Raw genomic sequence first — 19,542 nt, 5'->3', positions numbered from 1 at the left:
TTCTTTGAAGACTAGGTAGGTAACTTTTTCGCACCGCGTACTCTGGCTCTTATCATGAAACTCAGTTATTGTCTAAGGGATTAAAATTATGTACTATACAATAAACGTTTTCACTATTTTGCCATTTCAAAGTGACACATGGATCGAGAATTTCTATTCCATCAAAGCAATAGTACATTTTACAATAATTATAAATTCTAGTTATTGTTTTATTAATTTTGGAAGTATATAATTTTTGCGTACAATTATCTGCTGTACATTGTGATTCCATTCCATAAATTTTCCCCCACCATGTAGGAAATCGTTATCTTAGGGGAGAGAGTGGAGCTGACGGGGTGGTTTTGATTCTTAATCATGTATCACCCAACATGAGCACGTACTTGCATGCCTTCTCAGCCACAAATACCGCTACCAGACACGCAGGTGTTTGGTGGGAATCTTAAAAATTGGATGATTCTTAAATGTTTTTGTCGATTTGGGGAATACTTGCACCCATCTCGGGCTGGTGTTATGTCGTCCAGAGCTTGTGTTGTCTGGTGTTCAAGTCTATGAAAATATATAATTATTCAAAAATTGACTAATAAAACACAAAAAAATATAGTAAATGCAAAACGGAGGGAAAAATCCAAATATTTTGTTTTCTTTTGGACTGCTGTGGTCTATTTCTTGATTCAACGATTTGTTTATTTAAGTTCCAATTCTTCTTCTTCCGGGGTGATGCGTCTTTGTTGACAAAAATGTTTTTTTTTCGTGTTTTCATTCGGCCCCACGCTGACCGCACGGTGAAGGGGTACTTACAAGAAAGTCAGCATAGTAGCATAAGTACTCCTAGCATGCGCTCCGGTGTGAAATTCCGTCGTTCATTCAAATTTTATAGCTATCGTTGTATATTTAACAGCAACATTTCAGAGTACAGAAACTATAAAATTGGAATCTTCTCGTAAGAAGCCCAAACCAAACGCTAACAAGGCAAAACATCAAGTTTTCAGTAGTCTGGGAAAGGCAACTATCCCGACTCCTGTAGTCTGATATGTTGTAATTAAAGAAGAAGTCGCTGATATTGCAAATGCTGAAGCTAAAATATTCAGTGCTATGTACGGCCTGTTATCGTTCATCAATAATAAAGTAATTACTTATATCGGCGGACACGCTAAAGGTATCAGGAAGTTACAGGATGACACTTAGTGGAAACGGTCGACGAGAAGCAATTTTGTTGCTACTTAAATCGGGTACCATTGGACCGGTGAACGTGTATCTAGAACCTCTTCGTTTATTGAACGTCTCTGCGTAGCAACGAGTTTGTTACTTCTTACTTTTGATGCGAGCTACATTCACATCACGGTCAGGGAGTTTCGATTTAATCTTCTCCGCGGTGGCGTTTAGGAGGTCCGAACATGACTTTAAACCAAAAGTCAATGATCTTTACTTAGTACAGTTAGCCTAAACTTCCGGCCTACATAAATCCTGAATATTATCGCCTTAAGGTCCGTTCCTATATTAGTAGTCCCATACGCTGTTTCAAATATCAATACTCTTGGCATACGAAATGTAACGAAAGTGCTGCTCTTTGTGGAAATTTTAGCTGGGGTAGTCATGGTGCTGATATCATGTGCAGCGACCATGCTTCTTTGTTTCAGCTGCAAGATCGAGCATTCTGCTGTTTTCAGACTGTCCAGCCTTACAACGTGGGAAACGTACCCAAGAGCAATGGTTGTTGAGAAGATCTCTGCTACCGGTATATTATTGTATATACCGATTATTGTATATATGGTATATTCACACACTTATTATATCTTCTATTAGATTTCTATTTCTCTATAGCAGCAGTTCTCTAATTAAAATGATATGACGCTTTTAAATTTTTGGCGTATTGATCATGAGGGGAACAAACAGCCTCGACTTGACGTCCCATTAAGCATCAACCAATCAATTATCAACACTTCGGCCACATGTACGTCGTGTAATGATAGTGGTGCTCTTTGTACGAATTATAGAGTGTGAAACACTTTACAACGACCAAATCATTTTGTGCCAACCGTAAGAGCGAGTATCTTGCTTGGTTTCGGGACTGTCCAGCATTTGAACTTGAGAAACGTATTCGAGAGCTAATGGTTGTTGATATGTCTGCTGTTGATGTGAAGCGTCGCTTAAAAGAAAACATTCCCTACTCCCTTTCTGTGCCCTTCCTATCTGTCAGACCAAAAATTTGACATTTCCAGCCAAACTAATTTCCCGACAAAAATCCACATATTCTGAACCCATTCGTATCGACTAGAGAACTTCACAAAACCCAAAGTTTTTCTATTTTTAGTGCTCTTCGGCGAACACCAGGTAATTGCTACTCATCTTATATGTTTGGCTTATAATTAAGACAGTATATATACCTACTCAATGATACTGTTCTTTCCTCGAAAACATCAACATCCTCACTATTGTAAACCATCGTCAGTTTTGTTGAAATCTGAAGTGGTAAAATATCAAGAGACGGAAACTGAGCGGACGGTGCTTGACCCACATGGAAACGTTCAGATCAAACGTTGATTTCTTATGTTTTATTGCTTTTTACTATTGTTATTGTTACAATTTTTTATTGTGGCTACCATTAGTATTTAGGTTTTATATATTTCCCTAGTGTTAGTATTATTACTCTTTCTTGCTATTGTTGCATTTTGTTATTCTCATATATTTACTATTTTTCGTTTCTTTTCAAATTTTGTTCTTTTGCAGCAGTGTTTTTTTATGCTGTTTTCCTAACTCTTATTTTACGCCAGTCATTTCGATCCTAATTGTGACAAAAACCTCGATACTGACAAGGAATGGATATGAACCTGCATCCGGACATCCCAATCAAACTCAGTCCATTCGTTAAACATAACAAAGATATGTTCATGCACAAAATGCATTAGGTGCCATGGACAACGGAGTAAATCCCTGGCGCCATCTAACTCTGTTAGAATAAAGAAAATCATACACTCGCAATGAAATAGCTTTTGCATTAACACTGTTCATAGGAAGCTCATGGTTTATAATCCATTCTCTTCAGCACGGGACAAACTTTCCAGAGTGCTATGTATTGGGGCCCATAACGTATTTGAACAGGGAAAATTGGGAGAATATCGCGAAAATTTCCTCCGGAAATCCCTCTCATCAACTTTGGACCCTTCCGGAGTGGCCCCGGGTAGATGAACACAATCCAATTGTATTTCGTGAAATATGATAGGGGATAAGAAATGTGTATACAGTTCTGTTCTGTATCGCTAGACAGCTATTAGGCATTTATTCGTATACAAGTTTTTTTCCTCACATCTATTCCGTCATTTCGTCTATCAATAAAAAAATTGGTATACATATTTCTTATTCCCTATAGTATTTTTCGAGAAACATTTGGATGACGTGCGTTTACCCGGGGCCACTCCAGAGGGTACCAAAGTTAATGGAAGGGATATCTGGAGGGAAGTTTCAAGACTTTCTCCCAGTTTTCGTGTTGAAGTTTCTTATGGGCCCCAATACACATCTGCAAAGCTTGTTTTATGCTGAAGGGAATGCATTATAAACCATGACTATTTCCAAAAAACAGTGTTGACGCAATAGCTATTTCTCTGCGAGTCTACGATTTTCTTTAAACTAACAGAGTTAATAAGCCCTAGGAAATTACTCCGTTGTCCATGGCAACTATATTTTTGCCAAGACAAACGATGATGACATACTCGTCAGCTTTGATGTGGTTTCTCTCTTTACGAGGGTACCACTAGAAGATTCTATTAAACTCCTGGAATCGAACTTCAGCAAGAATATTGTACATCTCTTCAGACACACCCTAACATCTACCTACTTCAGTTACCAAGACAATTTCTTTGCACAAAGCGATGGTGTGGTAATGGGCTCTCCTCTCTCTCCAGTAATAGCGAACTTCTATATTGAGTATTTTGAACACAAGGCGCTAGAAACAGCAACATACAAACCTAAAGTATTCTACAGATATGTAGACGACACATTCGTCATATGGCCCCATGGCAGACAGAAACTCGACGAATTCCTGCAGCATCTGAATTCTATACACCGCAACATCCAGTTCACTATGGAAACAGAAACAGAAGGAAGACTCCCGTTCCTGGACGTACTCGTATACAAGAAACCAGATGGAAGTCTAGGCCATTCAATCTACAGGAAACCCACGCACACTGATCTCTACCTCGATGCGACCAGTTTTCATCATCCTGCAAGAAGATGGGGGTGTTAAATACTCTAATACACAGAGCATACCAAATAGCAGATCCAGATAATATAAGCACAGAACTGTCTCACCTGGAAACGGTATTCAAATTCAACGGATATTCGTCGAAACAGATCAAGACAGCCATGAGAAAATACAGTAGCAGAAATTGCACCACAAAAGAGGACAACACGGCAGACAAGGAAAATATTGCAGTTATTCCATATATGGGAAAAACCTCCAACCAACTAGCAAGACTATTGAAGAAATTCAACATCAAGACTGTTCACTGCCTTCCACCGAAGATCAGGAGTTTACTACCAACTGCAAAAGACTCATTAAGATTAAAGACACCAGGCATCTATAGGATCACCTGTGAATGTAACGCCACTTACATAGGTGAAACGGGAAGGAACATTGAAGACAGAATGAAAGAACACCAGCGACACACCAAACTTAAACAACCTGAAAAATCTGCAATAGCTGAACACTGCATACAATACAATCATACAGCCATGTGGGGCCAAATTGAAGTACTAAAGAAATGCAAACAGTTCTGGGACAGGAAAATACATGAATACCTATTCATCCGTTCATACAAGCCATCCATCAACAGAGAAGAAGGTTATCATCTACTGACATCTGGATCCAGCTTCTCAGTACAAAAAGAACCATCAGCCAATCAGAGAGTAGTTTCCACCAGCAAAATCAGAGCACGCCATTGGCCAACAAAAACAACCAATAGAAACACAGCAATTCCTAAAGGCCATAATATAAATTGTACGACCAGCACACTCCAACACATAGCTCTGAAGATGTTGCCGCTGTATAGTAACGAAAGCTCAGCACAGCAACACTCACTCTGGCAGCAATCCCGAGAACATTGGATTAAAACTATATTTTTGTTCATGAACACATCTTTGTTACATCTATCGAATGGAATAGGTTTGATTCGGGTATCCGAATGACAGGTTCATGTCCTTTGCTTGTGAGGTCCACATTACATCTCAACTAATAACAAACCAAAACCACTTTTGTGTAAATATTGAGTACTGGCAATTTTTCATTATACATTCTTCATCAACAAACTACTACAGCTAACACCGTGCAGCTAGTTCACCCAATATACAGTTTCTTATCCCATAACCGTGTCTAGTAAAGAGACCCAACCCCTATCCCTCCTTTCCTCCCTCCATTACTAAAATAACCAAAGAAAACATGAGTGAAATTCTAAATTCAAATTATGCACGTATTAGTATCGGTAAAATGAAAGAATAAAACAGACGTAACAAGATTCGCAAGTCGATGTAGGGAGAAACCAACACACAATGGAAATTTGAAACCAATGCATATCTGTTAGAGGTTTAGTAGTGATACAGAGGCAGAGAACAGGATAGAAGAAAAACAAAAAGGAAGAACACATAAAAATATGGAGTTTAAACGTAGTAAGAAAAGAAACTAACATTATAAAATTCCGTTTCCAGAAATCCAGAAGGAATATAGAAGTAACGTGTTTTATATATTTTCAGCGTTAAGAGAATATATAGAGAATGAACAATTTAATAAGTCACTTTCAAAATGAATAGCAATAGTTCTCCGAGACACATCTAGGATAATATCAAAAATTTACCACACATGATTTTTTAGTGTGCCTCTGTTGCATATTCAATAGTGCTCATTGGATGTACTGATCCAAAGTACATTACAATAAACGCAGTAGATAGTGTATGTCATACCCCGTATTTCAAACTTCTATTGCATACTAAAAAAGAGAAATAAAAACTTGAATGGGTGCTAATTTACTGTTAAATTTCTATCAGAAACAAACTATATTAAAAAATCCAAACTGTATCATAATGAAAAGTTACAAATATTCAAAAGGAAAATTGGATGTTCCTTATATATGTAGAAGACCTTGAAAGTTTCACATTTCAAACGTGAATAAAACACATTGGGCGAATTTTGTATCAAACGAATATAAATAACATCTTTTGAAATAATCAAAAGGGGTCATTTTATACTAATATCTGAAGACAAAATGTTCCGAATATCTAGTCTCGATTTCACCTATTGTGGATATAGCATTGTAACTCACACCGATAAAATGAATGCGCTAGATCTAAAACAGATCATGACGTCTGTCGGGTGTTGAAGGTTGGCATATGGACCAACATTGGATCGAGAACTCGACCCTTTACTGATAAGGTGATTGGATTCAGACTTGGTGACCCGGAGGATGAAAAAGCTATTTTACCTATTTCCATGCGTTAACACAGCATTTCATTCAGAGGTGACAAAAACTGGAGATATTGTCCCCAGAGCACGAAAAACACGATGCCAAATTTCCTAGTTAATTAGATAACCCAGACCAGGTTGATCGGTCTATCAAAACTTTCTTGGTTTTAACTATGGAACACACACGCGTACATAAAGCGTTTGTGACAGAGACAGAGAGGGGGAAAAGAAGAGAAAGATGTAAGGACAGGATAATGAAATGTCAAAAGAGACAAAGAGAGAGAGAGAGAGAGAGAGAGAGAGAGAGAAACGAATATAAACATGAAACCTACTTATCATTATTATGAAAAACGCACACATTGTTAACTCGGATTCTCGCTAGTGAGTCCTCGTAAGGTCTCCAGCCACAGTTGAATTTCTGTATACCGTCATTGTATTATGTGGAAAAAGTTATACAACCTGATGGCGAATCAAACCAAGTTTTTCCGTTTGGAAGTTTAGCGCGATACCAATACTCCACCAATTGTTTTACCTAAAATTTGTTTAACAAATGGTGGTGTGTTTCTTTTGGAAAGCAATAACAAGAAAAGTAGATACCATAGATCACTGAAGTGTTTCGAATGTCCTGGTAATTCTCATAGATATTATTTGTTCTTCACCAACCAAGATTCCTAAGTACAAGTACACACGTGCGGCTCAAGTTATTCCGTCATTAGGAATTACTCAGCGAGCGTGTGTTATATTATGACACCGACAGTATTATTTGCACACAATCTCCAGGTAACCCGGGGTTAATATAAGGACTATATTCAGAAGACTGGAAAAATAATTTAGCAGAATATGAGCCAGATGCATACATTGAAGAATTTTGTGCTGGTGGACCGAAATATTATGGCTACGCTGTTGTAAACGCTTTTAACAATAAAACAAAGGCAATTTGTAAACGTAAGGGAATCACACTGACTAATAAAATGTTAAAATATGTTATATTTAATCAAGTTAAAGTATGGTTTTAAATAATTCACCGTCTATTAGCATTCCTCTCGGGCGTAAGGTTGCACGTACTAAAGATCACAAACTTATTGCAAATCGGGAGGCTCATAAAATCAGGTTACTTCCAATAAAAGAAAACTAACAGAAAACTTTGACACGCTTCCATACGGATATAAATGAAAACGTGTAGAGTAAACAGAAACGTCTACCACGAGTCAGGAGAAAGACGAATACAATCATAGTAATTACGTTAAGTGAAATGAAATGAAATGAAATTTTTGAGTTTTACGTCCCACGGTTATGCCGGTTAGGCTAAAGGAGACGGTGATGATGAGAGATGAATGAAATGGTGGAATGAGGAAAGTGGGAGGAAACGGGAGAACCCCGAGAAAACCCACACACACGGTGTTTGTCCACCACAAAGTTCACTTGGCGTTACGTTAAGTGATAATCGCAGAAAATTCTCCCTCATCATCATCTTATGCTAGACCAACATATATTTGAATTTCATTAAAATAAAAATAAAGATTTAAAATTTGATTATCTATTTTTCTCTCTATTTAATTAAAAACTATGGGTTTGAGGACTACTTTAACGTTATAACTTCATTGCCTACACAATTTTGAATTAGTGATAATTATGAGGTGTTATTGTCAGATACTCTTAAAGGTATTCGTCAGTGTTTTATTCATTCATCGGATGACGATAGTAGCGGACAGGTAAATTTTTACATGGAGAAAGCTCCATCCTTATTCGCAATGCATTCAGTAGGCACATATATCTGTTCTCAATTATGTGAATATGTATGCCCAAACATTAAATTTTGGAATGGCAGTAGTACCTTATTTCAGATAATAGTTGTAATCTATTATATTTCAGATATAATTATTATTTATTTATTTATTTGATATTTATTTTCCGTTAGTTTAGTCGGAGTATTACAACATTCTCATTCCACCAATTCTTCCATCATTGTTCTTGCTTTAATGATCTCCATACTGTAAGTGTCGGTGGACTACCGATAGGCGACTAGCGACTTCTCGCTAAAAAATTAGCGGCTCCAATTCCGTTTTGAATTTTATACTACCAACGGCAGGGACACGACAAACGCCATTAAACCACAAAATTACTCCGACACAATATGTTAAATCGCCTATATGAGTGATTTGTTTATGTTATTGTGAGTTGAAAACACTAAATGAATATATACCGCGTAGGCGCGAACTACCAAAATTATAGTTACTGGGCATGTGTTCTTCCTACTTCGCCACGTAGACGATGAAGAAAACCCCATATCTAGAGGAATAAATCATTAAGGTATTTTTAATTTGGCCAATCATAGTACCCCTTTAACGGTGTATAGTCAATTATATCCATTTGGGATCAGATAAAATACATTCGCCATTTAATTTTATAACAAAATGACCCACATCTATTTACTTTATTACATATTTCTGCCATATTCAGTCTCTAACGATCAGCGACATTGTCATTTAAATTAATAAAGTTAGGAGAAAATGGGGGAATTGTGCGCACCTAGTCAAATACGTTCGTATGTGGTTGACAATGTGGACGAAGAAATAGTAATTATTGGAACAGGTTCTTTCCCCACTCTACCGTCATACAGTAATATTATTTTAGGTCTATATTTAAACATAGGGAAATTATACTGCAATAAAACACGATATGTGTGTGTTCGCAAGGTTCCAAGTTTTGGTGTATCTGGGCGCAGAAGTCCGGGTAATAATGCGCAACAAATCTAGAGATCCGAACGTTAATGAAAACACGAATGCAGTTGTAATTCACACTTTATTAACATTAGTCTGATATAGTAGTCGAGTAAACAAAACGCTTTTTTTTTTTTAACAAAACGCTTTCACTAACTTCCGTTAATCCTGTTCAAATATATTCCCTAAGGATGCCTCACTCTAACATCAAGGGGTCACTATAGAAACCCATATAGCCAGTCCTTACTTGCTAACCCTACCTCATTGTTAAAATTATTCCTTATTTTCATTTCGTCAGCACAACGAAATGCCACACCCCTAAGTCTCTTAGTTCTAATTCTACTTTTTTTTGGAAAAGACTAAATGCCTGCCTAATCTTGGTACGGATGGTCGGTTTAATATCAAGTATTTTCTCAGTCTTGATTCTGATAAGTTGTAACATCTTCCTACTTCTCTCATTTTTTGTGCCATCGTTCCGTACTGCATCGACAGAATTTTGCAAAGTTTCTTGAGAATAGGAATTCTTTGTTCTTTTCTTGATGCACCTTCCCGGCATCTGTAATGAAAACTAATAAAGAATGAACTTAAGACTTATTCCACAATATTTGAAAGGTTGAGGGAATGGTGGGCATTTGCGCACACCATTACCCCATACGTACCATGGCATTAAATTTTATTCGCAACAGTAGGAGATTGAGCGAGAAGGCAACCTCATTATAGTATGTTCTACAAGGAGGAACGTCCTTTCGCACTATACCTACTTTAATGAAATAAGTTGCAAAATATAGGCTTACCTGCTTATTATTTTCCACAGGTCGTAAATAACAAACGTAGGAATTTTCTAGCTTACTCCTCATCAACACCGAACGCACTGAGTCGTGTCGGCGTTGTTTCGCCTGGGAGCACCTAGAAACCAACACCTTACCGGAGTCGCAAATAATGTTCCAAATATGAGAAATTGAGGTGCGCACAATTTCCCGCCTCGCACGATTCCCCCACTTTGCCGTATCCGCATTTATCGTACAATTTTCACTTCATAGTGTAGACGCAAAGGTTACTCTTGACCCCGGAGTTCAGTTTAGGAACAATTCGTCAGGAAAAATAATATATCATAACCGCTTGAAACTGACTGGCCCTTCGTCTTTTCGCGAATCATGTTGGTCCTTTCGCGATTCCCCGCGACGAATCGAAGGAGCGCGGACCAAAAAGGTTAAAGCAACCATTATTATAACACAGTGAGCTTGAGCGATTGACCGTATAAATGCAAACTCCGAATAGTGATAATTTCACAGCCATATTTTATTACAAGTGTAAACTGCTTAGTCATTGGAGAGTAGGGAGTGGATCATGTGCCAGAGATGATGATTATGGATTTTGGTGCGCCAAGGTAGGTCACAGAGGGTGAGAGTGGATCATGGTGGGTGGTGCGTTGAGTAGTTCATTGTGGATGATGGGTCAGAGTGAATCATGGTGGATGGTGAGTTGGAGTGGGTCAAGGTGGGTGGTGGGTCATGGTGGGTTGTTGGTCACGATGGGTGGTTGGTCAGTGGGTCGTGGATGAATTTTCATAGACAAAAGCATTGCACGCAAGCGACAAATTGTAACTTTTTATAAGGTTTGAAGACATGTTAAACAGATTATTTATCCCAACCGAACGACTATTTCTGACGCTTGTCTGAAGTGTTTAGCTACGCTCTCAATTAGTTCTAACTGACTATAGTTACATTAAAATTTGTTACTTATTGAGTTTCATTACTAAACTTCACTTCAATACCCCTAATTTCTTCTCGTTTGTATTTCCACCTGATTTTCTTTTCATTCAGGCACAGTTGATGATTCTCTAAATGGTGTCCAAGTTAGCCAGAGGGGCGCCAGTTGACTATTTCTTACAAAGGGAAAGCACACTTTAATAAATGAACTTCGAGTCTGTCCTTTGCGAGGTTGTAGTGCACATTCAAAGTGTTAATATTACAAACTGAGAGAGTACAATAGCCAGAAATAGTGGAGAAAAGGCGTTTTAAAGGTTCCGACTCTCTCATATATGATACGACGCTTAAAGCTATCTAGTGACGGCGTGACAGAGTAGGAGCCCTTACGACTCCAGTGGAAAGGGTCCCGGGTTGGATTCCTGCTCGAATAAACTTTTTGTTTTTTGCTTTAACCAATCAAGTAGCCATAAATTATTAATTCACCATCTGGTCATAATGCATAAAACAATAAAATAATGTTAAAATCAGTTGTAAAATCTTACAATGTTGCATATTAACTTGCTCAGGGTCGTAACTTGAGGGGGCAGGGGTCACTATCCCCCAGAGAAGCTTCCCGCAGTTCGAGACGTTCGCACATTAAGACAAAATTTTACTACTCCATATACTATAATAACATGAACTTATAAATGAACCAACAAACAAGCTCACTACATTACTTGAACAAAATAGCACACAAGAGGTAAACAAAGAAAATGAAAAAGTGTATTACTAGGGGTCCTAGAAGTAATATTTATTGGTATAGCTTTGAGATTTGTGTGTCCCCTTATTTAATTTGTAGTGTATGGAACGGTCCCATGTGTGTAACTAACGGCGGCACGGACCTTAGCGTGCGGGAGGGCCCACATACTCGGCAGCCCACAAACACATAGAGAAAGATAGAAAGAAGGGGCCTATTTTCAAATTTCTCGGGGAACCCAATGAACTTTTTCTAGGTTTCCAAATGTTAATGCTTGCCCCCCCCCCAAAAAAAAAGAAAATTGTGTTACGGCGCTGAATCTAACCTATTCCGCTGTGTATATTGATAACACGAGTTATATAATGATTAGCACAGTCGTTGTTTAAAACTGTTCCTGACGTTCGAGGGCTGATGGGGAAATCCCCTTTGGTAACACTGAATGTATGCTCTAACCAGGGGCGTCATTTCAGATGACAATAACATGGGAAGTATGATAGTTGTAGTGAGGGAAGTCATTTATTGGAGCAACAGGGTGCAATTGCCCCTCTGAAGAGTTTGAGTAATACGTATATTATAATCGATTGTCTACTAATATACTAGTACAAAGCGTGAGTCTTATGCTATTGGTGCTCTTCCTCCCTCCGTCACAAACTAAGTCTAAAATGACGCCGCTGGTTATAGCATACATCCAGTGTTACCAAAGAGGATTTCTCCCTCGTTTCCCTTGCTGTACGAACACTGTTCGCAGATATACATACGAAATGACAAAAACATTTTTACACAAGGACTGTGGTAACCATGATATAACTCGTGATAAAATATTTGCAGAAAGGGCTACATTTTGTTGCTAGTTAACATGGATCATTGCCAGGTTTTACAACTGATTCGATCATTTCTATTGCGTTATGCAATAGAAATATATGGTGAACTAATATTTTACTTGTTGCAAATGGCTACTTTATTGGTTAAAATAAAAACAATAGTTCGAGTGGGAATTGAACCCAGGACCCTTTGCACGTGAGGTATAAATGCTCCTCACTCTTTCACGCACCATCACTTGATAACGCGTCGTATCATATATTCGGCGAGTAGGAAACTTTAACTCTCTTTTTGTTCGCTATTTCCGGCTATTGTACTCTCCCATTTTGTAATATTAACACTTTGAATGTGCACTACAACCTCGCGAAGGATAGACTCGAAGTTCATTTATTAAAGTGTGCTTTCCCTTTGTAAGAAATAGTCAACTGGCACCCCTCTGGCTAACTTGGACATCATTTAAATGTCCACTCTTACGTCGCGTAAGATGGCCCCGAACTTCATTTACCAAAGCATGCTTTCCCTTTGCTAGTTTTCATCAGTTTACTTTAATTGAAATACCCATCCTAAGGGGAGGAAAGATGTTTAAATAAGCCTTCGAAATATTTCTGAAGTAAACCTCTTTCCGTTCAAAAGGCGGCAGACAATTCTGCTATTAAATAAATAAATAAATAAATAAATAAATAAATAAATAAATGAATAAATGTAGAAACTTCCAAGATTTCTTTCAAGCAGGCACACGAGGTTTAAAATAGAAATGTGAAATGCGTAGTTGATATGTAGACTCTACTATTCATCATAATTGTATTTACTTCATCAGTCTTATATGTTTTCCTTATATTGAATTCTACCTTACTGCTATAAAGTAAATTGAGAATGGTTCAAGTATAAGTAAATTATATATTTTTGTTAAATTACGTGTATACTGCATGCCCATGTGGCTAATTGGTATCTTCGTGAAAGAAGTACAACAAATTCGGATTCGATTCCCAGTACAAGTGAATTTGTTGCGGATCCCACGATAAGATATAGGTCGAAGTCTAATAAAGACTCGGTGTTGCAAGACGTCGTTTAACTTCCAACAACTAATTCATAAGTATTTTCGACGATATTGTGTTAGACTGAGGTAGGAAAACATTTCGTACTATTGTTAGTTCATAAATAGTTCCTGGTTATTGAATCACCTTCAGAAAATATAGTGCACGCACACTCCAATGTAAAGTAAAAACATGCCTTTCTAATTTCTTTTCTAATGCTATATTAAGTAAGACAACTGGGGTGTTCAGATCACAACGAAAACAAGTAATTTTACCTAAGTTGTCAGACAAATAGACATACCATTTACAGAGAACGCTGAATAAAACAAAAAACGTTTACACTGTTTTCTCCTTCACTTTACAATAATTATTTACTATGTCTGGACATGAAAAGTTGAATCTTAAAGGCGAAATATCCGTATGTCTAAAACAAGTGAATTTCGTTTTAGTTTGAAACTACTGTAGACTTCCAAATTATGGCAATTTGGGACTCAAACTCAAAGTACTATAGTTAAAAATAGTGGTTGCAATAGGTTAAAAAGATCAGATAGAATCTGTTTCTCCGACGCTGAATATATATAAAAACCACTACTCGCTAACCCTTACTATTTTTGTTGTATGGTGCTAAAGATTGAAGTTGGAAATCGTTAATTTGGGTCACGTCCGGCTTGAATGGACGGTTAAAAGAGAAGATGGAACGTATTGTTGGGAAGCTAAATCGATTGGATAAAACTACACCTTGATATCTCTTACCATTTTTGTTCTATGAATATCGGTATTGAGACCGGAAGCAGTAGTAAATTTAAATCATTCTCGGTTTTTCTAGAGTGTTTGCCATTGTCAAGATACTTTGCGTTGAAACGGTGAATCGTTTGCAGAAACCCCTGTTGTTATCTAATAACCATTTTGTGCTATGAATATAAACGTTGAAACCGGAAATGTTAATTTAAACCACTTCCGATTTAAACAGAGGGTAAATAGAGGAGATGAAACATATCCTTGGGACACTGAATCGATTGCGAAAATCCATTACCTCTTTTGCTCTGAAACATTTCGACAGACGGACGGACGAACGGATAAAGCTGTTCTATAAGCCTTTACAGCCCAGTTTGAAAGTTTGATACTAAAATTGAACCTTACTCCTTTGTGCATTGAATGCCAATTTTCAGTATAAAACACTAGCTTCAGCCTGTGATAAAAATTGAATAACAGAAGTTCATCTGTAGTGAATGACGTATGAAAACGGTGGTTTCTAAAGACATACACCTATAGTTGATTTGTGTGATAGACTTCATGTAGAAAGGAAAATAATGCTTTACTCGTATTAAAACTACTCTGAAGCACAATAACGAATACAGGCACATCCACAACCTACTGGTCAGGTGGTGTCACGCAGGTAAATCCCTAAAGGAAAATCAGTTTTCCATAGTCGTGTTGAAAGCTGAAGAATTAAAACAAACAAGCGTTAACACAAACCACAGAAATATCACATTTAAAATCGAATCAGCTGTGAAAAGCCATTTGCATACATTATGGTGGTATATAGCACGATCGCATCTATTGATAATTGATACAATGAAATCACTAGACATTATTGAAATGGTATTATTTAGTTCAATTTTTCACGTATTTGTTCTTCAGGTTAAAAATGACGGATAATTAATGAGACTAAATAAAAAGGTAACTATTTTTGTGTTCTTCTAGCGAGAATAGAACCAGGAACCGCATGTACACCCACCCACAAAAGTAATTCCCTCCCATCTAAGAGCTCTAATTCCAAAGCGTAGGGTCCATGTTATTTGCGGCTGTGAAGAACGCCTAGGCAGATGCAACCCAATTGACTCGTAAATTTTCTTGGCGCTGACATCAGTTGGTAGCACTGAGTCAAGTCTGTATTGGAAGTAAAATTGTGAGTAGATGACGCACGGAACATCTCTTCATTCTGAGATCAATCTCTCTGGTTCAGACCATGTTGTCCAATGAACATCATATCTTAATATCACTATTGCTGTGAATGTAATGATTTTTTTCATTATATACTGTATATTCAAAGAAATAAAAACACTGATCACATATGAATCAGAAAATGCTTGAAAGTACCTGAAAATATCAAATCTAGAACAACTGCTGGAAATAACTTTGTAGATGATTGCTTCCATTCAGAGACCTTCTCCAACTCTCCTCATTGCAACATCTTCCCCTTTCTGGGGGAGACAAGATCTTACTTATCACACTGAGTATGCATTGAAATTGAAATTGAAACAAGAAATCTTGAAAAAGAATCAGCCTGGCCGGGACTCGAACCCGGGTCCAACAAATAGCAGTTCAATGTGTTAACCATACACCCACCGCGCCATTTAAATTTCCACCCAAAACTAATACCTCTTAATATAGTTTCATAGAAAAATATAAAAAATATACTCAAATATTACAAAAATAAACAAATATAAACAAAATATAAATAAAAATATAAATAAGAAAATGTAAGCAACTTGTGTCAATGTCTTAGTGACTTACTCGACATTTCGTTCTTTAACTCAAAAGCAAGTTATATAGACGTTCCTCAATGAGAAAAATGTCACGAAACGTTCTTCCGGTTAAGGGTACACCATTGGTAGAGCCATAACTTGTGCGGGCAGGGAGCAAAGGCCCCCAGAGAAGCTCCCCGCCGTTCGAGAGGGCCCATTATGAGACAAAATTTTATTACTCCATATACGATAGGAACATGAAATTAGAAATGAAGCATCAAATAGGGTCACTACATTACATAAACAAAACAAACATTATTTGTATTTTTTGTAATATTTGAGTATATTTTTTATATTTGTCTCATTGATATAATGTCTCATTAATGTTTACTTAATAGCTAATTATCATTTCAAATATTTATAAGGATACTCTTTCGGTTAGGATAATGATTAGAAATGAAGTTTCCTCTTTTCTATAAAATCCTTGATAATTGTAATACTTTTTAAAAGACTTAAATCTGAATTATTTGGAAATATTCCAATAAACTAGAATGAAGAGGATAATACTAAAGAACACTATTAGAACAAAACGTTGTTTAACCAATTGACAAAATTAAGCTTTTCTTTAACATTTGTTGTAGGGGATGGGATTCGAACTGATGATCGTGAATAAAAATAAAACAGTTGCGCAGGGCAAGCTAACCTACTCTACGAAGACATGATAAAGTTTGTTCCCTTAGTAGACTCGTATCTTGAAATCACTACCACAAACTGCCTGATTGCTGCGCATATTTATGGCTCATTTGTTTTAAATTGTTAGTTTACGTGTACAATATTTAATACCTATGATTATTAGAACTATCAAATATATATAGTAACTAACGTTTTGTGAGACTTACGTTGTATGTCTAATAATGTATAAAATGCCTTCCCTCTTTGTAAATTTCGCTGCCCGTTTGCCATGTTTAGGAAGTTGAACTTAGAACTTGGCGGCGAAAGTTTCGGAGATTTCGTTTATTAATTACAACGTGTATATTTCTTAAATTTTTACACAAATATTTTTGGAAATATGTGTTCTCTTTTTCGGCATATTTCAAAGATGACTTTTAACGTTTTCTATCATAAGAAAGATAGTTATTTCTATTTATGTAATTTTGAAAGACATGCGACAGATATTCTGGGCATTAGTGTACTTAAAATCCTGTATACGATATTCGCTTCTTCTAAGAACCTCATGCTGTAAACGCCGCCAACGCCTAGTGGTTCCCTTTCCAGTAAATGTCGATCGTCGCTATAGCGACGCGTCAAAGGATTGCTGCTGCTGTGCCGCTGGCGGCAGGAATTGATACTCACCTCCCATACTAGAAGAGATCTCGTTGTTGGAGGAAATGAAAATAAATAAATAAATCCTATGGACAGGTGGATAGTATATGTTAAATGATTCTCGGAAAGTAGGATATTTTAAAATATTGTTGCCCGCCAGGTTGTGATCTCCATAGGATCTTAAGAAAGTACTCGCTAGTTTAACCTCCATCGAAGGTAATCGGAAGAGCAAGTTGTAATGATAATTGGATAAGCAGTGAAACATTTCAAAAAACACAAATGCAGAGACTTAATGACTATAGTTTTCTTAATTTGATATTACCCCTATTCCAGACTCTTCCTCCCTTTTATTTGTCGTTTAACATTTGAAGTACAAATTAGCTGTCAAATATTCCAATTCAAATTAAACTTTTTCCTGTAAAGAAGATATGTTTTTATCGTGTAACATAGAACCAGCGATATTACGGTATGCATTAGTGTTCAATTTTGCAACTTAGAAAGCATCAAATATGTAGAAAATGGATCAGAGCTAAGGGAATTCGTGAAGATATAGACTAATTTTATCTTAATGTAGTCTCTAGAATCCAGTTTAGTTTTCTCAGCGAGAAAGGTACCAAGATATATACAACAAATCTGGAAGTGACAAATTGGTCACTTCTGGATGGTGACCAATAATGGACAACGAATTTAAAGAATCCAAAATAAAAGATTCCTAATAGTATTTCAATTTTTACTTTTTATAAGTATCAAACTTATTGTGAATATTAGTGAAATACGATCTTACTTACTGAAGGTTAAGATTGAGCAGTGACAATTTATGTTTTTCATATTGCTTTGGTAATATATTCTACATGTATGTCATCAAATTGAAATTTTAAGTCGAAAGGTGTTAAACATTATGGAATGATGTCATTTGTCATTCAATTTTGAAACTGTTCAAAGTTGAAAAGTTTTACAATATTATAGTTAATATCCCACTATTTTTTTCCGAGGTTAAGGTGATATTGATGATCAATGGCAAATAAAAAGTGGAAGGAAGCTGGAAACAGTAAGAAATCAATTCTCTCTATGTTGTTCTAATACAAAGCACAAATCACGAGAGTTTGGATTGAACAAGTCAGCCCACAGAGCATAGAATAGGAGTCCAACACTGATTTACTTTGGTCTCTACTGAATTTCCGTCTGTTTGTACGAGCTCATTTCTCTTTTCTTCCAACGGGGAAAATAGGTTTGTAGAAAATTTGAGAACTTTTCTTCCTTAAGATACCACTTTCAATAAAAGTGCAATGATATAAGTAAATAAAATATTATATTTTTGCTATACAATTTGAAAAGCCGTATTTACTTTGAATACTCCTTTTAATCAAATTAGCACAATAACCAAGATTGAGACAGTTGATATTTTCAAAACGTCATTTCAAACGCATCAACCCATTCCTCCATCCCCAAAACTATGGATTCGACACTAACTTTGTTAATTCTGGACATTTATTTTCCTCCATTGTTATCCCTTGTTTCAGTGGACACTGGACGTCAACTGAAATAACTCTAGGTGTTTCACTATTCATCTCATCGAGTGAAAAGCTATGCATTTAACACTAATGTACCTTGTTTTACAGCACCTAAGGAGGTAATAGTGGTGTGTTAACGGAATGGTAAAATTTGAGATTCTAAATCATGTGTATGCCACGTTTGAATGTTTTATTTTTCGTGTATTACAGAGTTATGACGTAATAAACGCACTCGTCCATCTATGACATTGCCCTCACCACAGAAGAATAGGCAATAAAATAATTTTAATTTGATACACTTTTAGTCTAGCACCGGCACGCTAGAAAATTATATTTGCAGGTAGGGTGGTTAAGATCCTCATAAATAAAAAATTACACCAAGAAATACAACGTCGCTTATAAAATATTTTTTCAGCCATTAAGACCAAAATAGTGGATATGCCAAAAATGTGTTACTGTTTTGTACTGATATATGTATTCTTAAGGTGGCGTTGAGATAACTACTTGCATATCATTTTTAATGTAGTCTGATTTGAAGAGAAAGCGTCATATGTATAACTGTTTTGCATTGATACATCCAATATCAATTTGCACTATAAAGGAAACTAAATCTAAACAAATATATAACATTTCGTAAACTAAAATAATTAATTTTGACAGGAGAATAATATCAATTACTAGTTTAAAAGAAAGCTTTATTAAATAAACAATTGTTTGTAGTTTATATACTTCGTTCAGTTACTTAATTATACTCTGACATTGAAAAAATACTTC

General features: G+C 36.4%; 1 protein-coding gene across 1 annotated transcript in view; it reads left to right on the top strand.

The window, feature by feature from the left end:
* The window catches only part of LOC145681626 (uncharacterized), a 133,913-nt gene that overhangs the window by 55,696 nt on the left and 58,675 nt on the right, over nt 1-19,542 (top strand). The gene's annotated exons all lie outside the window — the stretch shown is intronic.

This window comes from Thermobia domestica, chromosome 3 (genome assembly GCF_964235325.1).
Source record: "Thermobia domestica chromosome 3, izTheDome1.hap1.1, whole genome shotgun sequence".
Lineage (NCBI taxonomy): Eukaryota > Metazoa > Arthropoda > Insecta > Zygentoma > Lepismatidae > Thermobia > Thermobia domestica.
This window is presented reverse-complemented; position numbering and strand designations above follow the sequence as displayed.